The 20,030-nt window shown below is 40.0% G+C and overlaps 1 protein-coding gene and 1 long non-coding RNA gene across 2 annotated transcripts in view; one reads left to right on the plus strand and one right to left on the minus strand.

Moving 5' to 3' along the window:
- The window catches only part of DHRSX (dehydrogenase/reductase X-linked), a 161,450-nt gene that overhangs the window by 138,332 nt on the left and 3,088 nt on the right, over positions 1–20,030 (plus strand). The gene's annotated exons all lie outside the window — the stretch shown is intronic.
- Positions 14,697–16,804, minus strand: LOC132070159 (uncharacterized). Its single transcript, XR_009417895.1, has 3 exons — positions 16,762–16,804; positions 16,064–16,493; positions 14,697–15,973 (listed from the first exon to the last, which is right to left on the minus strand). It is a non-coding gene; the product is annotated as an uncharacterized LOC132070159 (long non-coding RNA).

Below are 20,030 nucleotides of genomic sequence, written 5' to 3' on the forward strand. Positions count from 1 at the left end.
TCCTATTACCTAAAGACCCTATCCACTACAGAAATATAATTTTAGGAGATGTTGGAGATCTGCAGGTCCTCCTTTCCTGCTCTTTGAATATGACAGTCTGTAAGTTAGCAGTCATTGAAGGAGACTGAAAAACGTTCCAGTGTGAAATAAGGAAATTCTTCCATGAACCACACAGACACAATTTTTGGTCGTTTTCCTGAGTTTTCAAAGGCTGACATAAAATATCATGTTCTACCAAGAAGCAGAAAAAAATCCCCTTTTTGGAGGTCTATGGCATTTATGCCTGGAAGTCACCTCTGACAGGTCTCCTGGTTCATAAATCTCTGCAATATAAATGCCAGCATCAGAGGTGTGGTTTCCTCATGGTCACTGCTACAGGACCTGCCTTATCCTAAGATAAATATCTACAGCTGGACAACTGAATTAAGTCCTTCAAGTGGCAGTTTATCCCTGTGAATGACAAAGGGCTCCTCTGGTGACTAGTTCACCTGTAGATGTCTGTGCTGTATAAAGCTGTTCAAGATGAATACTTTCCAAAGGTGAATAATGTTAATTTTCTAGGGTGTTTTTTTGTTTTTGTTTGTTGGTGGTTTTTTTTTTTTTTTTTTTTTAACAAACTGAAGGTGGTAGGATTTTGGATGTGCAGAGGAGAGAATAGGAACTGTAAAGGTTTGTTCTTAGATCTGGAGCACGAGTAATCTGCTATCAATCTGGTTTTGCACATGGCAGCTCTCAGCTGTTAGACCATTTCCCGTATAAGTGGGAAATATGCTCGTGGGCAGCTAGAGATGAGGAAATCCCAGTTACTTATGAAATGTCTTTCTCATATATGCTTATAATCTATTGTGTGCCTTCACTACAGCAGCCCTGGGTGAGGAAATCCCAGTTACTTATGAAATGCATTTCTCATAAGTGTTTACAATTCATGGTGTGCCTCCACAGTTTATCACACAGATATCGCCATGCATTTACATGGGTAGTTATGTGTAATGCAACACAACAGTTGTGTGTACTCCCTGTGATACTTGTAATAGCCTAATGTTTGTAACAAGGGAGAGCCATGGGAAGCAAACACCATCTCCTCTTTGAGGATGAACGGCAAACAGTAAACACACTTTTAAAAATAAAATAGGATCATCTGGCACCCAATTTGTGAGCTATGAAAACTTTTAGTTCAGAAGTCACATGAATAGCTCTGGCTTTGGTAATGACTATAATGATTATGATTGCAAGCCGCAAACTTCTGTGTTGCATTGTAGAAAGACTACTGAGGTACTATGTGATGTAGAGGTTCTTTTTGTTCCCATTATGTTCTGAGCTAAATACTTGGGATTTGGTGGATTTTAACAGGTAAACACAAGAAGAGACTTTGGTTTAGTGCCTCTAGTCCCCATTTTTTCTAGAAGGAACCTGATCTTAGATGTGGCACAAACACACCATTAATTCAATCTCTCAAGAGCTAGTGGTTTGTGGACATTATTACATATTTAAATATTATTCTGTTTAAATTGTGTCTGTGAGTCTCTTCAGGGAAAATTGACTACATCTGTGTGGTGCCATCTCAGTGCTGGGGAAAGGGGAAGTAACCACAGAGTTACATTGCCACAGACCAGGCACTCTGCAGGAGATGTAGAACAAATGCAGAAGAGGATTTGGATGAAACCAGAGCAATGTGCAATAAAACAAGAACAAACTTGGACAGCTTATCAGAGATGGGATTTATAGTGGTATTTATTTGGCCCATTGTGCTGACCTACTTTTCTGTCACTGAAATGGGAAGGAGGTGCTGCTGCTGGTCCTAGGCTCCGGCACAGTCTGAAAAACTGAGTTGCTCCTCATGTCTCCTAGTTGGTCATCTAATCTTGGAGCTAGCCACTACCAACTTACAAGCTTAACTTCCAATATTTTACTCAATTTAGTTTATCTGTTATCTTTTGAATCAATAGCAGGGGCCAGAGTTGGTGCCCTGGCAGGCCTGTTTTCCCAGGGCTTTGCTGCAAGAGGCACTGTGAGCCCCAGCCCAGCCATGTCACAGCCCTGCAGCCAGCAGCAGTTTGCTGAGGCTGGCTATGTCTCAGGAAGAGACTTACTCAGTATTATTGCCTGCCAAGCTTAAGATGCAAAATTCAGTCTTCTACAGTCTGTCACTTGTCATACACTATCCTAAGATGATTAAAAATGTAGAAAGAGAAAAGCTGTCTTGTTGTTTTTGGAGCTCAGAGTGTTGAAAATAAGCTTATACAGACTGTTAGTATATTTGGGTTCCTCCCACCTGGGGTGCTGCATCCAGCTCTGGGCTCCCCAGCACAGGAAGTGCATTGAGCTGTTGGAGCAAGCTCAGAGGAGGGACACCAGGAGGATTAAATGGATGGAGCATGTCTCCTACAAGGAAAGGCAAAGACAGTTAGGATAGTTCAGCCTGGAAAAGAGAAATCTTTGTGGTGACCTAGCTCTGGCATTCCAGTATCGGAGGCAAGCTTACAAGAAAGACAGACAGAGACTTTTTTTTACAAGGACATGTAGTGACAGGACAAGGGGAAATGGTTTCAAGCTGAAAGAGTACAGTTAGATCGGATGTTTGGAAAAAATTCTTTGCTGTGAGGGTGGTGATGTGCTGGAACAAGTTGCCCAGAGAGGCTGTGGATGCCCCATTCCTGGAAGTGTTCAAGGCCAGGCTGAATGGTGCTCTGAGCAACCAGGCATAGTGGAAGGTGTCCTGGCCCATGGAAGTTGTGTTGGAAGTAGGTGATCTTTAAGATCCCTTCCAACCCAAACTATTATTCTAAAAATGATGTAGGAAGGACACTGTGGAGCTGTATACTTGTTTTTTCTGTCAGGGCTGTACATAGTCCAGTTACAAAGGCTGTTTTTATGACTGCCCAAGCTGTGAATGTAGCCTGGTAGTTTTTTCAGAGAGGAGTTCAGTTATCACAACTCTCATGCATCACAACCAGTAACAAGAGCTTAGGTCCCCATTTTCCTTTGCACATGAAATGATGACTTCCATCACCATGAAGTTTGTGGTGCGCCATCGGTGGCTTTATACAAGTGTAGCTGATCAGAACCTGCTAAAGAAGTAAATAAGATCTGAACACAAAAGCATCCAAGTCTGAATCTTACTGCATATTCTTCTACCAAGGATTATCTGATTTGATTTCATATCCTCTGTGTGGAGTTCTGTTCTTTTGTAAAGCGTGTAAGACATGTCTGATCCTGCTCCTTAGAGGTTCTCCTTGATCTGGGGCTGGCCTTTTATTTTTCTTGCCTGGTTTAGGTTGTGCAGCATGTGTCCTATTTTATATGCCTGTTATCTCGGGAAGTGGATTAAGGCTGGCACAGATACACTGAACCCTAATCTCTTTAGAGAGCCTGCAAATCTCCAGAGGTAGTAAGTACTTCAAATGTTTATATTACTATGTTCAGCTGATGTTGCTTGAAATCCATTCAGGAAGATCTGAAAGAAAGGAAGCAGGGCATTTTGCAATTGTCTTTTTTTTTAATTACCCCGTTAATATTATTTTATATACACCTAATTCTCAGTTTTCATTTTAGTGGGTTTTTTTTCTCCTTATTGTAAGGAAAGCCTCAGGCACTATTTTCACTGCAAAATATATCTAAAACCTAATATCTTGGCTGTACAACTTCTCCCATGAGAGCTTTGACCCATTTGTTATAGTTCTAGGTTAAAGGCAGATTGCTGGTGTCATTATTTCCAGCTTTTTGAAAAAGTGATAAAATATGAAATGCATTTGTACTCAGTTACCTGGATTTGTCATCTACACAGTGGTTTATGCAGAGGAGGCAAGGGAATTATAAAGTACCTCCAGTGCTCAGAAGCAGCTCTTGTACACTTGATGTACAATCTGTCACATACTCTCCTGGTTGGAAAGAAAGAATTTGCAGTCATTAGGCTTTATAGATGTGAGCAGGTACCATCCTGCTCAAGGCTGGCACCAGCACTGTCACTCTTACCATAAAGACAACACACCTTTGGTGAGCTGGAATCAGTTTGACTCTGTAGAAACTCTTGGAAATTTTTTCCTTCTTTTTATTGTCAATTTATATCAAAATATCTAGTAATAGTCTCTAATCAAACAGGAGTAAGAAAGCTTTTAGGTAAAAAATTTACTCAAGATAGGAATGAATGAAAGTAAAGTGGATATGTATTTACTTTGAGAAACTGAGAAAGAAATAAGCAAAAAGAAGAAACTTGTTTCTATCTGGGAATGGCTTCCACAGTGTGGCAGCTATAAGAAGAGTGTTGTTTTTATGATGGAGTAGAAATAGGTTTTGGAGAAGACCAGCTGATAGGTTGTCTGCAAAATTAGATCAGAGATGTCCCAAGCTCAATTGTTGCTTCTGAATCCTTTTTGTATTTAAAATCCTGGGGTTTTTTTTGCCCCAGGTTTACCTGGTTTGCTCCCATGCTGAGAAGGAAAAATGAATCCAGTATAAGAGTACAAAAGCGAAGATTTTCTAAGAAATGTCCATTGTGATTTTGAACTTGTTGAGTACCTAGCAAAGTCATCTTTAGGAAAACCTTTGGTGAATATGCACCATTTCTTGCACTCACCTCCATCCTTGCCTTTCTTGACAGTAGTTCTTCCAGTTTGCTCATGAGCTGTGTTGAACTGTCCAACAGTCTCGTCCTTTCTTTTGGTTAGAGAAGTAAAAGGGAAGATGACAGCTATGGATCAGCCTGAGGAGCCTTCAGTGAAAATGAGATCAAAATATCTCTGCATGCTCTTAAAAAAAAGGACCCAAGATAAATTGCAAATGGAGCTGTAGAGATAACCAACATAGCCAAGCTACATGTTTTAAAATTAAAAAAAAAAATCATTTTTTAAATTTGTTTTCTGATTTTTGTCCCTTTTAATTTAAACCCTGATGTGATATTATAGGGAGGTCAAAACTGAGTGCTTGATCTTTCTTGAGTGGGTCTTTCAAATCAGAGCAACAGACTTGCTGCAGACTACTGGTCATGGATCTGTTGTGAGAGCTGAAATGTGTCAGTGCTCCAAAAGACTGAGTAAAAGTTTCCCCCTGATATAAATGACTGTCTAGATTTGAAAATAAATCCTTTGGATTATACAGAAAATTTGAACTGTCAAGAAATAAATGGTGTGGTGAACTGAAACATAGGTCTCAAGATACCTGCAATTTAGCTGTATTTCAGTAATCTCTCACTCACCTTTCATTGCTGTCAGCGGCCTGGGGGGTTTCTGTTATATTTATGATGGAAATATCTGTCAATGAATCATGTCACTGAGATGCATGTGGTTTTTCCACTTCAAGGAATTACTAAGCACTCCATAGTTTCTGTGGTAAACACCATATTTCTGGGTCATTTGTACTACTAGGCATTTCTTTATGTAAGTATCTTTCTTGAATAAAAAAATCTTTATTTTTATGTGGTAGGTGGAAGGTATTTTTGTTAAGCAAGCGCATATGATTTTATTTCATGGATTTACATGTTTTCACTCAGCTAGTATTTCTGTAAAACTTTGGATGGCAGTAGGTATTTATTAACAGAATTTTGCAAGTATTAATATGGCTTCTTAGTGCCTTTATCACAGAAAAATAGATGTACCTAAAATTCAGGAGACTGAGTACCTCTCATGTTTTGGAGTCCCTTTGCTTAAATTTGTGGAGATTAGAAAATTTTCATGTTAAAATATTACTTACTTTCAAGTATAGAAATTTTTAATATACAAAATTATGTTAATAAAATGCAATTTCCTTTTTATTCATATACTAACCAAAAATGTAACCTACTGTAGGTTTACAAGATAAACAGATATTACTAAGTAGTTTTCAATAATATTCTTCTACTCTTAACCTTACTCATCTGCAGTATCCAAGAATTTTTAGGGAAGATAGGTAATAACTCTAACAAAATGCAAAGGGCTGAATATTTTGGGAGACTGGAAGATCTGCTGTTTGTTATTGTCACCATAGGTTATAGATGAGAACATCTGCAATTGCCCTCCAGCTAATATACTTTTGGAATTAGAATAAAGGGCAGAGCTACAGAGCAGCTGGGAAGTGCTCAGTTAACCTCCATTGCAAATGCTTAAAACTCCTCTTCAGTGGGGCTTCTTAATGATGAAATACGTGGGGCTGGCTCTTCTGACAACTCGTGGAATGAGATCGATGACTGTAACCTTTTCTCTAAATTAAACTGGAAAACCAGGCCCCAGCAGGGCTGTATGCTCAGAGCTTTGGAAGAGCAGCTCCTTTCCTGCTCATCACCCCATAAATACATTTTTAATGTTTATTTTTAAATTATGTGAATATATTCTGGGCTATGCTCTCATCTCCATTTCATTGAGCCTACTTCATCGTTTATAGTTTTGAAATAGCTATACTTGAACTTATTCAATGTAGCAGCAGTTAGCTCCAGCCTGAGTACTGTCTAGATTTTATTTCCTTTTCAACACAAAAGTAAGCTTTATGAGATTGAGCAGCTGTCTACTACTTGCAAATGAGGTGTATGCTGGGACAATTTTCAATCTTTATTTTATGATTTCTCATACTTGCCTGAATAAAGGAAAAAAATACCCTGGGTGAGCTCTTTGGAAATGAGTTTATATTTTCAGAGAAGGAGTTAAAGAACAGACTTGGCTCAGGTATCTATTTTCCCTTAGAGAAACATGTTATGTAAAGATGTGTACTTAGCACTATTTTCTCCCTGTATTTCTCCTTGTGGTTATGTTTGTTGTTTCGCGTGCTTTTTTTCTGCTGTGGTCATCTGAAAATATTTGTAAATTCTTTTTAATATTAATTTAGACTAGGAGAGGAATCTCCCTGATTTTTCAAGAGCCAAAGTGCTTTTCCTCATTTTATGTTAGTAATTAAAAATGATTGCTGTTTTCTTATGCAGAACTAAAGCAAACACCCAGATATGCTTCTAGTCACAGCTGGGCATTTGTTCTTTTGAAAATCTGTCCCTCCTATCAGGTGCTGCTGGTAACTGTTGTCAGATGTTTGAGTAGCTGTGCTCCGATGGCAGGCATGATGTTGTTTCAATTCATTTCCTAAGCAAGGACCAGATGTTTGTTCTGGGCTAAGCAGAATTGATTTGCAGTTAAAACCTCAAGTAAAGGAGTATCATATCAGGCTGCAAACCAGCCATGTCTCAAGCCACGTGTGAATCAAAAAGAAAAATGTGAAAACCAGTGGTAATCATCTTCACTGCCCTGTACATCTCAGGTATTTGTTTATACAAGTGAAGAACAGATGTGTTCTTCTCTCCCCTGTGCTAACAAATGAGAATTCAGATTTGTACTTTGGACTGTTTCATGATTTTCCCTTGCTCTACACAGAGATAACAATAAAAACAAGGCAAATGGCTATAATTAGAGAATTAGGCCAATAGGAATTCAATGGTTCCCTGTGAGAGTCAGTGATAAATCTTCTCCTTGGGACACTTCAATAAGCCTGAGGCACACCATCTCCAGCTCTGGCCACCTCCTGTCCTTCCACTTGCTCTCAGCAGTAAACCATTGCAGGCAGAAAAAGCAACAGGGAAGACAGAAAATGAATTCCAGCAGAGTTATGCTGGACCTTTAAGAGGTGAGGTCTTGATCATTCTGTGACAAAAAATGTCTTATGCAAGAAAGAGCTGTGCATGGAATCCCATGGCTACAGTGCTCTGGTGATAGTCACACCACTGCTAATAGTTGGATTTATCCATCAGGAGTCTAGCTTTTACATTTTATTCTAGTTGTCATCAATATATTCACACTAACCTTTAATATATTCACAGTATAACAGGCAGGAAAAATTACACTGGGACTAAGGAACAAAGACAAATATTGCTGAAGAAATTTTAAATAATGTGCAGATCTCTAGTGGGCATTGATTCATGTGCTTCGTGGTGTCAATAATTGTTTGTGAATTGCAGTAATTTTTTTCCTCTGAATAGAGCATTACTTGTGAAATACAGTCATTACCTATTGATTAGCTCTGTAGTTATTTTCAGTAGTGCATCAGTAGTGCCAGTAAAAAAAATGAGTAACATTTACTTTACATCAATGTGTAAGATCTGTATATTGTTCATCAACAAGTGAAATGACTCTTTAAAATATATATATTTTTGTTATTGTAGAGACTACATGGGCATTTTCAGTAGTCCTAAGTCTCAGGATAAATGGGAAAAACCTAAAATGCTCATTTGGGTTTTTAAAGGTTTTTTTATCAGGGCATTGTAAATGTTCTGCTGTATCAGGACAAGAGTGCAATAAGAAGGACATATTTGTCACTGGTTAGTGCTAATGTAATTTCCTATTTTCCCTACTGTATGTCTTTCCATTTAATCTCAATTGGTGGTAATGTGCTACTTTTTGATTAAATGATGAGAGCTGAAATTCACCAAGGAGAAAATAATTAAAACTATTTGTTTCACAGACTGTCAGCAGCTATTAGGGAAATTAAATGTATTTTTCCCTGAACCGTGTTACAGACTTTGCAAAGTTCACAATCAGTTCACAATCAATCAATCTGTTATTGAACACAGATTTAAAAGCAAAGGTCAGTTATGTTTTGGACACTAAGGAATTGATGCAATTGATAAAACCCAGCCATTTAGATTATTTTTATATAAAAATTTCACTGCTTGGAAACCCTTGCTTTTTGACTGTGGCACCCTTATGGCCACATCAGCTCAGCAGATTTGCAGAGTGAAAGAGGGCTTTGCAGCTTGTCCCCCAGCTGCAGCAGTGTCCATGCCCTGGCAAGGGCCAAGCAGCAGAAGGGATTGTGCCTGATGCTGGTGGTGAGGACTGGCCTCACTCCTGACCCTTTACTGCAGCCCCACACATCCAGCAGGGTAACATCCTCTCACAGCCCTCTTTTGCTTCAGAGAGGAGCCTTGCTGTCTGACCTGCTCTAGGGCTTTGGCCCTGCTTGTGGACCCACCCATTTCTCCTGAATTGTCAGATTTGGCTGGGTCAATGTACTGACAAGGTTTCACCTACTATTTTCCTCTCCTTTTTCTACTGCAACAAGGCTTGGGCTTGCTCCTTTGTTTGCACCACAGATTGTAAACACCATCTACCCCAGCAGCTCATGCTTTGAGGTTTGCTTTTTACCCCTTTTTGCCTTCTGAAGGGGCTCAGTGGCATGGATGGGTGATATGAGGAAGGCAAGTGTTGGTGCTGCACTGGCAAACCCTCCTACCTTGAGCCTCTTCCTCCTCCACATGGCATGTGGGCTGCAGAAAGGGATCTGAGCCAGTGGGGCAAGGGGCACACTGATGGAGCAGCCACAGTCAGTGAGTTTGGAGTGAGGGCCTGGCAAGAGGCATTTTTTTCATGAAGAGAAGGGAATGAAAAAGCACTGGGACTGTCAGTGTGATTGTTGTGGGGCACAATGAAAAGGCAGGTGGAGAAATGGATAAAAGTTTTATCTGCAGACATGCTTTGCATACCACATAGAGAAACAGAACCTAATCTTGATTGGAACAATTCAATTCCACTGTGAAGTACATGTCAAATAACAATAGGTGGCTGCAGAGCTGTGCAGACTTGCAGGTGAAGAGCAGAATTTTAAACAAATGGCTGTGCAGGCAGGAGAGGCAGAGGAGAGGGCTGGGATAGCACCCAGCACTGGTGCTTGAGCTCTGCTCAGACCTCAGCCTGTGCTTTTATGAGTTAAAAGCAGTTGCTTAAACCTTAGCACAGTTCTGCATTGATTCAGCTGTAATTTTTCCTGGGAAGCAGAAGTTTATTCATTTGGAGCTTTGCTGCTGGCAGAGCATCACCTCAGGTGAGAGAGCGAGCTGGGGTAGGGGGGCTCATTGATTGAATTGTCAGGGCCAAAGGATGTGTGTAGCAAAATGACACTACCACAGAGCACAGTTCAATGCTGAGCTTCATAAATAAAGTGAATAATTTCAGCACCAGATGAATCAGTAAAATGTATTCATCAAACCACAAAACCTCACAGTATTTGTTTCCCATTCTAAACAACTTCTCTAAATTTTATGTCAAAAAGCCCTATGAATGCCAGTGCAACAGGAGCTCTCCTGGGGAGCTTAATGAAAAGAAAAGGTTAATTTTTGCTATTTTGTGTCTCAATAGTTCTGCAAGAGCAAGCCTTTGTCCATGGCTATGTAAGCCCTGAATTACTCCAGTATCAAAACCCCAGTCAGAAACTCTCAGAAATTCGTCTTCAGGAGCTACCTGAAGACAGAATAAAAGGAATAAGAAAACTTTCAGAAATATTGTTGGGATTTTTAACATTCGTGCCTCACAACCCCTTTTTTGTAAGGGTTTTTTCTTCTTCTTTTTTTAATGGCTTATTGGGGAAATATGCTTGGGATATGAAAGGGATTAAATGGTTTTCTCCTTTCCAGTTTTTCATTGTTCTGTTTCAGTTAATGAGATTTGATCATTTATAACAGATCTCATTTTTGGAATTTGAACCAATTCTTCCTCCAACAAAAGCTGGGACAATCAGTGTAGTCATTCACACAGGAATGGGGCAGGCCACCTCACCTGTGCAGCCATGTGACGCCTCTGCTGTGACTTCTGTCATCTGGAAAAGGAAACAAGAACATGGCAAGGACCACATCTGTCACCAAATTCAATCCTGACTTTTACAATGGAGTCACAATTTTTTTTTTACTCCCATCTGCTACGTTAATGAAAATTTACAAAAAACCTTTAGAAATAAGCCTAGGAATTAAACTGGAAAGCTCCTGTGTATAGTAGATCTGGGTCTTCCTACTTACCAGTAGTTAACAATTACATATAATAAGTACAGGCCATTTCATGCTTTCCTTTATCTGTTCCACTGGCAAGAACTGACACCACTTTTTTCCTTCAGAGCCCCTGCAAATGAATAGCTGTATCACCTCTCCATAGGCTTATAGTCCCCTCTGCACTATGAGTACCAGTCTGCCCTTCCTTCAGACCATTTAGCTGATTAAAGGTGATGAGCTTAAACTCTTGAGTAATTGTTTTCAAGATGAAAGTTTTTTGCTTCTGTTCAAACCTTGGGAATCATTTGTTTGGCTGAGGGTCTGCGTGTTTTCTCTCTGTCTAATGAGCTCTACAGTTAAAGATATGATGCCTCAAATCTTGTCTGACATAGTTTTAGAGACTAATCTCATTGAAATCAATGGCACTCTTTGCCTGTCTAAAATTATACATGTTTGTGGGTCTTTTCTGAATTTAAGGCATCAATAGATTCCTTTGCAGATAGTGAAGAGCCCTGGGGTTAATTGACTTAAACAAAAGGATTTAAGTTACAGAGCTTAAATTCACTTTCAGTCTACACAACAAAAACTTGATTTGAATAATCAGATTCAGTCATCCTTTACATTTGCATTTTTTGTTGTTTTGTTAAAAACAAGTTGATTCTGTCGAGTTAATAAGCATTCAGATATGTCAATTTGCAACTGAATGTTGCCTTTGCTTCTAAACTTAGAACTTCTCTTGGGTAACAAAGGATAAGCTATATAGACAGCCCCATAATGGTATGGTTTCTGAATCTATCCATCGTTTCATGACTTTAGCAATCTGATAACATTGTGATGGAAAATGGGAAGTGGTAGTTCTGTTTACAAGATTACATTTTGTTTTAAATTATTTATTTTTTACAAACTGCTTCCTGATAAAAGAGAGTTTAATTATAATGAAGAGAACTGTAATTTTTCAAGGGTTTTATTGCTTAAATAGAAAAGCCCTGAGCTTATTGGGCAAAATTGAAGATGTAAAATCTGAAATTACTTCTTTGAACTATCTTTTAAAAATACATGTTTAGAAAATTTGAGTCACTCTAGGAGTTGCACCTAATTCTAGTCTTCCACTAAAACAACTATAGAAAATAAGTCTGGTCTTCTTGTTTTCCATCTTTTGCTAGGTTACTAGGGACAGATGTAAATTAACCCTCTTGTTTATATCTTTTTGGTTTATCATTCAAGATTAAAGGATGAAATTGCCAGCAACTGGAATTATGTGAATTCCAGAATAAGATTCCTTCCCTCACCACCACTTTTATCTGTCCTCCAGTTTGGACTTTCTCGTCTCAGTCTGGGGAATACTGTGAAACTATAATTTAAGCACAATAACTCTATAAAAACCAGAAACTCAGACCAGCTGGGACATGGACATTGCTAAATGGTTGTTCTGGTTCGGGTTGAGATGGAATTAATTTTCTTCTTAGCAGCTGGTACAGTTTTGGATTCAGTGTGAGAGTAAGGTTCATAACACACTGATGTTGTTGATGTCCCTAAGCGGTGCTTACCCTAAGCCAAGGCCTTCTCAGTTTGCTGTGCTCTGCCAGGGAGAAGATGCACAAGAGGCTGTGGGGTGGCATGGCCAGGACAGCTGACCCAGCCTGGCCTAAGAGATATTCCATAGCACAGAGCATCAGGCTATGGATGTTTAAACTGAGGAGAGCTGGCCAGGAGCCATCGATTGCTGCTCACGGCGCTTCAGTCAGTTTGTAGCGAGCAATCATGGATTTGATCTTTTCCTGACTCTCTTCCCCACCCCACTGGGGCATGGGAGGGGAGTAAGTGCTTTAATTGCCAGTGACCTGCTTTAAACTCCTTTTTTCCCTGGCAGCTCAGGGACAAGGAGACAAAGGCTGAGACCCAAGGTGAGGATAAGCACTGCAAGGTGAAGGTCTTTTTCCATGCAGGAGCTTTGTGTGGAGCAGACCCATCAGCAGGACATATTACAGCCCAGCTAGCATGCCACTGCAATGTACAGCTAATACATTTGGGGGAAAGTGTATTTTGCTTTCATCTCTCCCATCTTCCCAGACACATTTTCATCTTGTTTGCTATTAATGCATAGATGTAGCACCCTGTAGTCATTTTGAGTTAGTTTGTGCACCTCACTAGTTCTGGTCCTCGTCTTTGGCAGTGCAGGCACATGGCTTGCCTGAGTCCCAGGGAAGGAGTGTTCTCTGCTGGGCTCACCTGGTGATCCAGGAAAGGATTTGCACTTTCACATCTCCACTGTCTGTTTGCAGGAGGTGCTTCCAGTGGGAAAGGTAGAAAACTGAGGCTGGCAGCCACCCTCTCCCAGCCCTCCTCCACCTGGCTGAGCCCACAGCTGGAAACAGTCCTGCTGCTGTTTGGGGTGCAAATGGGGGTTGGAGCAATTTAAAACAGAAGAGGCTGTGAAATAGCTGCTGGCTTATGTAATTTTGGGTTATTTCATGTTCTCTGTGTTCTGCACAGTCTTTTTGCTTTTTGATCTCATCATAGTTCCTAAAGGCTTTCTATATTGTGGTTTTCTTTTAAATATTTAGGAGTTCCATGCCCATCCTGAGTTTTTATAATAATTAAAAAATGAATAATACTCATTATGAGAAAGTTATGAAGTGGGAGATGTTTCAGTTTCTATTTCCTAACAAGGGAAAAAAATATATGTGACTTGTCAAATATTAAAGAGTAAGTAAACAAGTAGAGATGATGGTAGATGGCTACAAGTCAGAAGTTACCATATATATTATCCCTGAAGTCTTATGTTTTCACCAAAAGCCAGCAAAGATATTTTACTTTGCATGAGCAAGCAGTAATAAATTGTTCAGAGGTAAATGTACTCAGGAGCATCATCTTAGCACCTTGAGCCTTGCTGTGTCTCCTATTCTCTAGGGCTGCTAAAAAGGCAGCTACCACTTCAGACACAAATATTTCTTTGTGTGCTTTGCTGTGTTGTTTTGCTTGCCAAGATCAATCTTCTTTAAAAAAATTCAAAAATCTAAGGCTGGCCTATGTACTTGTGTAAGATAAGGCATTGAAAATTTAAGCTGGAAGTAAACACTAAATGATGCATTTTCCTGTACAAACACAGGAGTTACAGCCTAGTGCATGAGGCATCAGGATTAGGATTTCAGAGACTCATTCTTTCCTTATCTCTTCTGACCTGTGCATTTGCTTCAATAAATATCTTGTGGGTCTCTGAATGGAAGTGTTGCAGAAAATTCCAGATTATGTGAGCATCCAGGACAATTCTCAGTGATTTAACCCAGGCATCCTCAGCAATAGGTAGCTGCAGGATATCACCTGATTTGCAGAGAGTTCATTAACCAGGCAGAGTGTTGTGCTCACAGAACAGGATTCAGTATTTTGTGAAGTACACATACTTTTCATCTCTCTCTGCCTATTATTGCCTGCCTTATTTCCTAGAGACTGGATGTTCCAGCAAGTGAATGTCTCTGGTTGGATGTTTATGCAATGTCTGGGGCAGCAGGCTCCTATCTGTCAAATTTTGCATACAGTTACTGAGCTGAGGTAACAAGTGTGAAGTGATTTCAGTGGCTGCAGCGATATCTCAGTTCTGGCTTTGAAGACATCACTGTCTGCTGCAGAGCAAGCTTAGGGATCAGCCTGCAGGCAAAGTAATATTCCTCAATGCACTTGACAAAATGAATAAAGGAGTCAGTCATGATTAATGACTTTGACCCAAAGTTTCAAGTCCCTGCTCAAATTCAGTCATGTAAAGTTGGGTTCTTGTTACTATTCAAAATTGCTTAAAAGTGAACATTGTTCTTTTAGTGCTCTCTTCAATATCTTAGAAAATGCAAAGTCTGGATCCACAAACAATCCTGCTCACATCACCAACATTATATTCCTTTTCTAACCTGAGAGACTTTCAGTTAGAAATTAAGATACAAATATAATTTTATTATTTATATATATTTTTTATTTATAATATTTATTATTACACTGTGAAGAAAATTAACTCTGCCCCAGCCCAAAGCAGCCCACCTGCTTAGCCTGAAGTAGCTGCTGTAGAGGAAGAGGGCTCAGAGTCATGGCAGATGCCTTCCTCAGTGAAACTTTGCTCATGTTCTGAATCTGCAACCAGACTCACCCCCTGGCTTCAGAGCAGAGCTATTTGGCCATTTTTCAACAAAACAGATTTCTCAGAAGGCATATCTCTGACACAAAACCAATTAAAACATTCTACTGCCAACTCCATCAAAAGATTCATGGGAAATGAGGCGTTCAGATCTGGGCACGTGCCTGCTCCTTGGGTTCTCTGAGCAACAGGCTGACCCTGACAGGCTTTCCAGGACAGCTCCTTTCTTCCATAGCTTGCCTTATCTACAGGCATCCCAGCCACCCATGCAGGGGCTGATCTGAAAATAAGATGGGACTTCCCAGTCTCTCCATGTACCTGAATTTTTTAAGGTCTTTCCAGAGAATTTGCTTTCAAGAGAAAAGGAGATTTGGGATTTGATATTCTCTGTGTCTGTTTGCCAGCTGTCTCTGCTTCTGTTCTTTCAGTATGTTTGTGCTCAGGGAAAACTTCTCTTTTTCCCTGAATAGTCATGAATTATTCAGATTATAAAAGCTCCTTTCCTTCCAAATTTTGATTCATTTTTAGTGTGAAAATTGCTTTGTGTTCCTAATTCATCAGAGTTTCATCTTTTATTATATATTTATAACTTGATTGAGAAATTATTTCTCTGTGGCCACAACATTGTCAGGAGAAAGGCTTAACGCTTTAACTGAACCATTTCTGCTATTTCTTTCAAAGACAAAATCTGAAGAATTTTATTATGGAGTGAATTTATTAAAGAATTCTCATTGTCAGAAGTTGGGGATTGAAGAGAAATTAATTTGGTTGTGCTGACTGGGTATCTAGGGAGAGTTATATTCAATAAAATATCTCTTTCTAGTCTATTATCAAGGCAGAAATTGGATAGAAATAGCATAATAGCAAGCTACATATAAAGAATAGAAGGAAAGAGAGAGCACAGATGGAAACCAGGTTTTTTGAGTAAAGGCAGAGATTGCTGAAGAGCTGTGCTGCCACACTTGTCTGGCAGCTTTGGCTTCCTAGGGACCTGAGAGTTGGTCCTGGCCCCTGGTGCCACCAGGACATAAAGCCAGCTGCTGCAGCCTGATTGATCAAAGGCGGCTGAACACGTCCGCACACCTGCGTCATGGTTTCCTTTCTAGCCTTTGTCTTCGTACTCAGGATTTCAATGGATTACTTTTTGTCTGGAATTTTCAAAGCAGCAATCACATTAGGAGGTCTAGACAGTGCAAGTTACACAATGCACACTGAACACACACAGCCCCTGTGCTCACCTGGAGGCTGTGGCTCTACAGCAGCTGTTGTTATTTCACCTTGGACTCTTGCACCAGAAAGTAACCTGGTGTCTTCCCAAGACTCCTGGCTTTGAAATGATTCAGTGGTTCACTGATCATAGTAGTCAGTGCATCCCAGAACACAGGTAATATGCTTCTCACAAGCTTGTTTGCTTTAATATTCGTGGGAACACAATCCCAGCTCCTCTGTTTCTGAAATTTTTCAAACTATTCAATGTTTTGTGTTTGCCTTTGTTGTTGAGAGTCAAGCAGTGCATTCAGGGTGTCACCCCTCCACTAGCTGCCACCAGGTAGATGAAAGACTTTGCTGTACCAAGTAAGAGCAATTTCATGTTCTCATTGTTGTTGCTAATCCCTACAGTGTATATGCATAGGACTCCTCCGGTATCACAGATGAATATTGTCTTTCCTGAAGGAAGACAGAAAAAGAAGGAAACTCTTCACATACAGATTTTTCAGTACAGAAGTAAGTCAGTAATAAAGCAGCATTTTAAAAATATTACTAGAATAATGATCATCGATAAAGGTGAAGGAACACAGGATAAAGGTGAAGGAACACAGGATAAAGTGTCTGAGTACTGATGCCCAGAAGATGGCCTGTTCAGTGCTTTCTGAGTTTTCCCAGCTGGAACCAGGGAATTTGTTACCCACTCCAGGAAAGGCCTGATGGAACTCACTCTTTTAAAAAAGTGAAGCCGCAGAGCAAATACCATGAACACCTGTGGCAAAAAGAAAACCAAATCAAAAAACATCGGCAAGCTCATTTAACTCATCAGCTTATGAGTAGATTTTTCACATGAACTGAAAAGTGCATGATTTAATGAATGGTATATGAGCTAGGACCAGTGTTATAAGCTCACTTGTGATGAAAGTTCCTACAGCAGCGTCCTGGTTTAGGGAAAATTTGGGAGAGAATCTCCAAAGGGGGGGCCCTCCAGAAAGCAAACCCACAAGGTCCCTCCCCACAACCAGTTCGGGAAGAATTCCTCAGAGAGAAGTAGAGACAACCTGTTTATTTAACAGGCACAGCACCCCCCAGCACACAGAATGACCAATACCGGATGACACTGCTCTGAAAAGGGTGACGAAATCAGAAAGTCTCTTTCGGGGGTGGTTGCTCTGTTCTCAGTCCCTCCGGCGCTGGGGCAGCTGCTGCAGCCAAACGGTGCAAACCCTTGGTGTTCCCAGGTCCCAGTCTGGAGCAGGTTCGAGATGGTCGAAGAAGAAGGAGAAGAGAAACAGTCCAGGAGGGAATTTGGACTGTTTAGCTAGAACTAGCTAATGAGCAGAAGCAAAAGCAAGAAGAAGCGAGAGCAGAGAGAGAGAGAGAGAGGGAGAGCAAAGCAGCAAGCCGAAAGCAAGAAGCAAAAACAGCCCTATGTACTGCCCGTCTCTGTGTCCCTGATAAGAAAAACCCAAACACAACTTTCACTCTTCAGAGACAGTCTTAAAGGCACAGAACATATGAATGGGGATACAAGCATCATAACGTCACCCCAGGACAAGCAGTCTACCTAATGTTGCTAACTAGGGTTATTCCATCAATACTTGATGTATTCTGCAGCACAAATTATAGGGATAAAGGTGTTTTAACAGGTTTTTTCTCAGCATTAAGTGATCTTCCAGCTTACCAGGCAGTCCTGTGTGCACATCTCTCTGACCCCTTGTTCAGGTCTCTCAAAACTCAGCTGTGATGTCAGTGACTAATTCTGTCAGCATCTCTGTCCTCTTCACCCAACCTTCTCTCCTATAATCTTTTGAGATGGCAGACTCCTGAATTCATGGAATACAAATCAAGTGCAATTTTCTGATTGAGTGGGATGAGGAGAAGCTATCCCAAAGTCATAAATCCCCTGATACCATGGCTTGTATCACTGCTGCTCTTTCAATCATATGGCCAACTCTGTTAGCCAGTAGAAATACAAGAATATGCAGGCTGTCCATTCAAGTTATTTGTCACAGTGTTTAAGACACATAGAACAGTTGTCACTGTTTGCTGGTAGCTGCTGCAAGTGGTACTGAGAAAATGAAGGGATTACAGAGGAGGAATTATAGGAGCTTATTAAACTTTGTCCTGTCCAGTTTCTGTGGCTTCTGATGAGCATAACACACTGGCTACCCAGGACTCTGAGCTATGAATTCAGGTGAAGGTGGAAGTGAATGAGTACCTGGATTATCATGGTACTCAAAACCATCACACAAAACTGATGGAGACACACGATTTCTAAAGAGTTAAGCTGTTATTCCCTCTTTTAGACAAATGGAAAGGATGTAACATTTCATGGTGACATGGCTGTAGGAACTGACTGTTGTCAGCTAGCACATTTTGCAAGAATTAGCATTTAGTATTGACAAAATTATATTGCCCCTAAAATTGGACTAATTGAAGTGCATGAAGTAGCAAGTCCTAAAAAAACAAGACTAAAATACAAACCCTCTTAGCACTTGTCCCACTTTTTCTAGAACAGAATATGCCATTTCATACTGAGGGACAATTATTCTTTGTCGATGAGTTATAATTGATGAATATTTAAGAAAAGAAAGAAATATCAGAGCTTCTGTAAAAAGAAAAAGGCTTTTTCTTTGGGAATAGATAGTGCAAAAATAATGTCATTTTATGTATGTAGGCTACATTTTGCTTAAGTAAGCCGGTCACAGGCTATCTTTTTTCTCCTTCCACAACTTATATATCTAACAAGCAAAGATGTACCTTCAATCAGACTTTTTACTATTTACTTTTGAAGACAAACATAAAGGTAATTGAAAAAGAAAGTAAAAATTGTGATCAATACTATAACAAGCAAAGGGAAGTACAGGTTCAGAATTTCATTAGGAAGAAGTTAAGCAGAAATCAGTTTTACCTGTATATTACAAAGGCATTAATTACAGTTCCTTGGATACTAATAATATAATAGTTTGTAAACAAAAATCCAATTAAAAAAAATTCAACACCAATAAGTTGGCAACTGAAGAGTGAAGAATCATTGTGCAATTTATAGGCATACCCTTTCTCTTAGGACAAGTCCAGTCAATTAATGAACAAGATGTTACTGATTCTGTGCATACAAATATTATTCTTTTATTGTTTTTTAAGACTTTTTTACACTGGCAATGTGTAGAGAATCCTCCCCTGCGATTAGAATTATACTTGCTATTACCTCCTGTCTGCCTGGAACTCTTGGTATGATATTTCATGGAAGAGACTTTAAAGTCCATCTAGTTCCAACCCCCTGCCATGGAAAGAGACATCTTCCACTAGTCCAGGTGGCTCAGAGCTTCATCCAACGTGGCCTTGAGCACTTCAAGTGATGGCTAATTCCTTAATGTAGCATAGTTGGGTTTATTTCATTGTATGTTTGTATAGAGCATCATGACGAATATCCTGGGGTTTTATAGGTCAAGATATTTGTCCATTGGCTGGTGATTTCTCCGGTCCTTTATCAGGGGCTCTCCTTCTTAGAGAGCCACTGGCACCAAAGGGTGGGTCAGATGTGTTTCTTTGGCAGTAGTCTCCTGTTTGTGACCCTTTTGTTTTCCAAGGTCTTTGTGGTTTCTCCTCATCTTTTGATGGCCTATCATGAGGTAAAAGAAAAGCTATGGAAAAGCTCTTCAAAGGAAAGTTGACAACCAGGAGTGAGTCTGCCACTGCTGGAACAATTCATCCTGATCCTTGTCCAGATACCCATTAATTGCTCCAGTGGTTGCAGCCTGTTGCCAGCTCCATCCTTCCTGAGAGGTCCTCAGGCACTGGGGCACAGACAGGATGTCTGCTTGTGTCTGTGTGTCTTTGTTTGTTGCAGTTGATTTTTTGGGTGTGTAGTGGACCCAACACTTTCCCAGAAAGAATCTCAGCTTTGTGTGTGGATGTGCTGTTGTGTCATAGTAGGCATGGACAAGATCCACAGAAGGAATCACAGCATGTTCTTTACTTCAGCCTCTCAAATCA

Source organism: Ammospiza nelsoni, chromosome 2, assembly GCF_027579445.1.
Source record: "Ammospiza nelsoni isolate bAmmNel1 chromosome 2, bAmmNel1.pri, whole genome shotgun sequence".
NCBI lineage: Eukaryota > Metazoa > Chordata > Aves > Passeriformes > Passerellidae > Ammospiza > Ammospiza nelsoni.